Consider the following 6,282-nt stretch of genomic DNA (forward strand, 5'->3'; position numbering starts at 1 on the left):
TGAAGGGTTGTCCCCTCGAGAAGCAGTCAAAGCGGCGGCGTAAGCGCCGCTCCAAATCCCACCTCGGCAGAAACAACGATCATACAGATCCAGCGTTAGAGCAGGGTGAACCATCGCCGGACCACGGCAACACAGAGAATCAAACCGAACAACCCGATTCTGTCAAAGATAACAGTTCGGATGACATCACACCGGACAGACACCCAGAGCAACAGAATGCCCGTCAAAGGCTCGTTGCCACCGCGAGGAGTCTAAAAAAGCAGAAGCAAAGGCTCAAGGCTGCGCAAGACACACTTAAAATCAGATGGAGTAAAGTACTCAATATAGCAGCGAAGTACGGTGGTAATTGCCCCACCAAGAGCTACCCGAAGCGGAAGTTGCTACCTGAATTCGATGAGGAGGCCTTAGATCCCCCGCAACCAAAAATTAAAATGGCCACCTGGCCAGATAGACGACCTCACGGCCAACATAGAGCGGCAAACAACGCCGCACATAAGCCAATACGCGATCCACGCGAGGGCTCGCATCAAAAGGATGGCGCAACCAGATCCATCTATGGACCACGCAAGCGCGCTCCAGCATACGATGCAACACAACAAACATTCGAACAACACGCTAAACCCAGATACATGGGTGCCGCACACCCCCTATGTTTTACCGATGAGGTGCTGGACCATGAATTTCCAGAGGGATTCAAACCCGTAAACATAGAGGCATACGATGGAACAACAGACCCTGGGGTCTGGATTGAGGACTATATGCTCCATATCCATATGGCTCGAGGAGATGATCTCCACGCCATCAAGTACTTACCCCTCAAGCTCAAAGGGCCAGCTTGGAACTGGCTTAAAAGCCTCCTCGAAAACTCCATTGAAAACTGGGAAGAGCTCGAAGATGCTTTTCGGGAAAAATTTCAAGGGACTTATGTCCGATCTCTGGATGCGGATGATTTGAGTCATATAACTCAACAGCCCGGAGAGTCAGCCCGAAAGCTTTGGAACAGATTTCTTACTAAAAAGAACCAAATAGTCGACTGTCCGGACGCCGAAGCCTTGGCAGCTTTTAAGCATAGCGTCCGCGATGAATGGCTTGCCACACACCTCGGCCAAGAAAAACCGAGAACAATGGCAGCATTAACAAGCGTCATGACCCGCTTTTGCGCGGGTGAGGACAGCTGGCTAGCCAGATGCAGCACCAGCGACCCAAATACATCCGAAGTTAGAGATGAAAATGGGAAATCACGACGCAGCAAAAATAATAAGCGCCGGAATAAAGAAGACAACCCGAAGAGCACGGCAGTAAACATCGGATTCAGAAGCTCTCGGCCAGGTCAGCAAAAGCCGCCCCCCTAAAGGCGCCAGAGATGAACTATCCAGCCTGAACAAAATTCTGGACCAAATATGTCAGATCCATAGCACCCCTGGTAAACCCGCTAATCATACCCACAGAGAATGTTGGGTCTTCAAGTAGTCCGGCAAGCTGAACGCCGTACACAAGGGGGAGGATACACCAAGCGAAGACGAGGATGAGCCTCTCAAGCAAGACACTGGGGAACAAAAGAAATTTCCACCAGAAGTCAAAACAGTAAACGTGTTACACGTGATCAAGGGGAGAAATAAAGCGGCACTCCCTGAGAAATATGCCCAAGGGCCTATCACCGCGGAATCCTGCCACTGGTCGGCTCAACCAATCACTTTCGACCATCGGGATTACTCAGCAAATATCCGGCATGCAGGATGGGCAGCCTTGGTATTTGACCCAATAATTGACGGATACCATTTCACACGAGTCCTGATGGACGGTGGCAGCAGTCTAAACCTGATATATCTGGACTCAATCCGCAAAATGGGGATAGACCCAATGAAAATTTTCCAAAACAATACTACCTTTAAAGGAGTAACGCCAGGCTCAAGGGCTCACTGCACGGGCTCCCTGCTACTAGAAGTTATATTCGGCTTCCCTGATAACTTCCTAGCGAAAATTTAACCTTCCACATTGCTCCATTCCAAAGTGGCTATCAAGCACTACATGGACGCGAAGCTTTCGCTCGCTTTAACGCAATACTGCACTACGCTTCCCTCACGCTTAAGATGCCCGGTCCACATGGCATCATTACAGTAAATGGAAATATGGAGCGATCCCTGCACGCCGAAGAGAATACGGCTGCCTGGGCAGCCGCACACTAAAACGGCCTCACCAATTAAAGTATTCGATAGGTCATCAAGACCACGAACACGGTTAGACGAGTCCGGCGCAACTGTATGTAATTTGTACAGGTTTGATGGCCACACCCCGATCACAAATACAAGGGGCGCAACGCGCGCAGACAAGTGGTACTTTTTACTCATCTTGAATTATACATGGTTTTTTTTTCAAAAAACCTACCTTTTTGCACGATAACTTTTCACCTAAGTTCCTCTCTTTTACAGATGCCCATTGTGCTACACCCGTCCAGGATACGACACGACGGAGACACAGGCACAGACGTGCAGCAGGGACCCGTTCCAAGGATTCTTTTTAGATTAAGACCCTGCGTCAACCTTTTTTACTATCTCTTGTTGATACACATCCCTCGGATTCTCAGTACAATTGAGAAGGATGCTGGCATCTTGGCATGTGGCCACATCAAAATAATGCACGTACCTGAACACGAGGGGCTTCGTACAAAGGGCACTGATTAGGCCCGGTTCATACCATAAAGACCGAATACCTTAGGGAGTGTTCGGCGTCGCGAGTTTGGCCCTATATGCATCAGCTCCGAATCATGTCTTTGGTCAAATGTTGGGTTTGCCCGACTCCTATGTTTTGGTACCTTACGTTCTGCTCTATCGGCTAAGGTAGCACTAGGAGAACTACTGCGATTGTGCCCTGGGTCATCCGGACGAGCACCTCGGTAGAGGAAGCCGAAAACTAACTGTCATGATATAGCGTGAGACTGGTCAACCACTCGATGACCTATCGGAATGTTAGAATTCCTCTGCCTTAACGAAGGGCCATTTCCCGGCCAGGCATGTACACACCCCTAATTCGGGAGAGTGCGAAGCCACCAGGGGCTATATAGTAGCCCCACCGTCAAACTCCTATGGCTAAGTGAAAGTGTTAAAGCATTATAGTCCGGTTGCCTCGTTCGCTGCGCTATCACCTCCTTAATAGGACCAAGACGTTGGGTTAAGTGTGAACACGCGTCTTCTACGAACACCTCTGCATTATATGCATGGGGGCTGAAGCCGACGACTGCAATCTTTCAGGTTATACACATGTATACATAAACGGCCGCACAGGAGGCATCATATTACTTTCAGGCAAAAGTATAAACACAACCTTAATAAATTTCATAAAAATAGTGTGTTTACAATGGGAATACATGTCACTCAAACATAATATTCTTCGAGCACTGGGCCTCTATCAAACGAGCACCCTCGAGAACCTCTTCGAAATAGTGCTCGGCCGCCACTCGGCCTATGGCCGAACCCTGTGCCGCAATAGTGGTAGCATCCATCTCCGCCTAGTATGCTTTAACACGGGCAAGGGCCATCCACGAGCCTTCTATGCATGCCGACCTATCCATCGCATTGATGCGCGGCACCGCACCAAGGAACTGCTGCACTAAGCTAAAGTAGTTGTTCGGCTTCGGCTCTTTCGGCCACAGCTGATCCACAACAGACCTCATGGCGAGTCCGGACAACCTATTGAGTGCGGCCCATTCGGCTAGCTGATCAGTCAATGGAAGCGGATGCTCTCGAACGTTAAATTGCGACCAGAACAGCTTGTCCACTTCACGATCTGTTTGATCTTGGAAGTATTTGGCCACATCGACAGCGCTTGCCGCCAAGTCCATATATGTGTCTGCCGAACTCCACAGCCGATCCAGAGGGGCATACCGTGGATCTCCGAACTTCCTCCGTAGCATAAAGGGCTTCCCAGCCGCCATATCCCCGGCTTCACACAGCTCCTCCTTCTTCGCTCTCATAGCAGAGCGGGTGTCTTTGTTTGCCATCGTGGCCTTTTCAAGGTCCGTTGCCTTCGCTCGGTTTTCTTTTTCAAGGAACTGGCAACGGCCGGCAGTGTCTTTTAAGTTTACGGCCATCTTGGACATCTTCTCTTTGCTCTCGCAATGCGCGGCCTTCTCTGCTTTCAACTCTTCGGCCACCTTCAAAGCAGCCGCATTACTAATCCTTGCTTGTTCTTTGGCTCGGGCAAGTTCCGCCCGCAGGGTTTCCACAGTGGCAGCTCCATCTGTAGTCACAACATATTAAAGATACTGGCATCATGCTGCTCTTACTATGTGGCATTCACCAGAAAATACCACTTACCCTGTGCCTCGTCAAGCCTCTTGTTAACAAGCTCGATGTCGGCATCCGCCGCATCCAGTTGCCGCTTCAGTTCGGCAAACTCATGAGTCCGGCTAGCCACTGGAGCTCCCACTACCTGCACATTAAAGCGGTATGGTTATTGCATGGGACTACGATCCTCTGTTTGCCGCCATTCTCAGCGACAACAAGAGTCTCAGGGGCTACTATCTACATAGGGCACACCTAAAAATGTGCGGTACCATCACAAATGTACATCATTTTATGTACCTCAAAGCCCGTCAGTAGACTCATAAAGGCATCATGCAACCCGCTCTCGGCGGATGAAATCCTTTCCATCACCATAGCCATCAATGTACGGTGTTCTTCTGAGATGGCCGCTCGCTCCAATAGCTCTCTCAGTACGTCCGACCGCATACCAGACGGTGCCGGACTCTTCTGTTTGCTCTCTTCGAGAGCCGGACGCTGGGGACTTCGGGTGACTATAGGATTATCTTCTAGCCTCACTGGATCCGGAGAGGCCCTCCGTGACGACACTTCAAGGTCGCCCGCTTCTTGATCGGAGGAGGCGTTTCGCTCTCCATCATCTCCGGAAGAAGATCCCCCAAAGACAAGCTCTGCTGAGAAGGGCTAAGATCCGAACTGCAAGATAAATACTTCGGTTATTTTCCTCAGAGGTAAGGTAATATATCTTCACTATTAAAGTACTTTTTAATTACTTACAGCTCGTTAGGGGGCTGATCCCCGCACGGACTTTGTGTGGCAAGAGCACCCTCCAAGGCAGGACCCTCTGGTGGAGATTTCTTCTCCTGCTTGGAAACCTTGGTTTCCGGATCTTCAGAGGTAGTCCTCTTCCTTCCCCGGGGTGAAAGAATGTCAGATTCCTCCCCTCGGTTATCCTCCCTCACGGAGGCGCTCGTTCCCTCGGTCGGAATAGGTAGCGGTGGAGGCCCGCTTTCGCGCTCATTATTCCCCCCTTTGTCTTCCTTTGAGGGCTCCGGGCAAGGTGCTAGCTCGAGCATCTTTTCCAATACCGGATTTTCCAAACCCTCAGGAAGGGGGGCTGAACACCGAATCATCTTTGCCTTTGTTATCCAGTCCTGGTCAAAGAGCGATTTCTCAGAATAACATCATGATAAATGAAAGACGGTGTGTTCGGCTAGAGGATAACTTACTTGGTCGGTGGTGCGGTTGCTGCTCAGGCCCACGTCCTCGGTAGTATCCGGACACTCTATCTGGGGTCGGAAGAATGATCTATACATCTCCTCGTGCGTCAAGCCGAGGAAATTCTAAATAGCGTGCGGTCCTTCTAGGTTGAACTCCCACATGCGAAGAGGCTGGCGTTTGCATGGCTGGATTCGTCGAACCAGCATGACTTGCATTACCATAATCAAACTGAAATCTCCTTCAAAGAGATTTTGAATGCGGCTTTGCAATACAGGCACGTCCTTGGCGGGACCCCATCTCAGCCCTCTGCTAATCGATGACATCAGTTGTGGTGGAGGGCCTGAGCGGAAAGCAGGGGCAACTGCCCACTTGGCACTTCAGGGAGCGGTGATGTAAAACCACTCACGTTGCCATAATCCGGACACCTCTGGAATAGAACCCTTTGGCCATGGAGCTCCGGCGATCCTGGTTATTAATGCGCCTCCGCACGCTACATGCTACCCCTCGACCATCTTCGGCTTCACGTCAAAGGTCTTGAGCCATAGGCCGAAGTGAGGGGTAATGCGGAGGAAAGCCTCACATACAACAATAAATGAGGAGACGTGGAGAAAGGAGTTCGGGGATAGATCATGGAAATCTAGCCCATAATAAAACATCAGCCCCCTAATGAAGGGATCCAGAGTGAGGCCTAGACCTTGGAGGAAGTGGGAGATGAACACGACGTCTTTGTTGGGTTCAGGAGTAGGGACGACCTGCCCTCGGGCAGGCAGCCGATGCGAAACCTCGGCGGTCAGGTATCTGGCTT

Source organism: Triticum urartu, chromosome 4A (genome assembly GCF_056163025.1).
Source record: "Triticum urartu cultivar PI428250 chromosome 4A, HENAU_Tu73, whole genome shotgun sequence".
NCBI classification, from domain to species: Eukaryota; Viridiplantae; Streptophyta; class Magnoliopsida; order Poales; family Poaceae; genus Triticum; species Triticum urartu.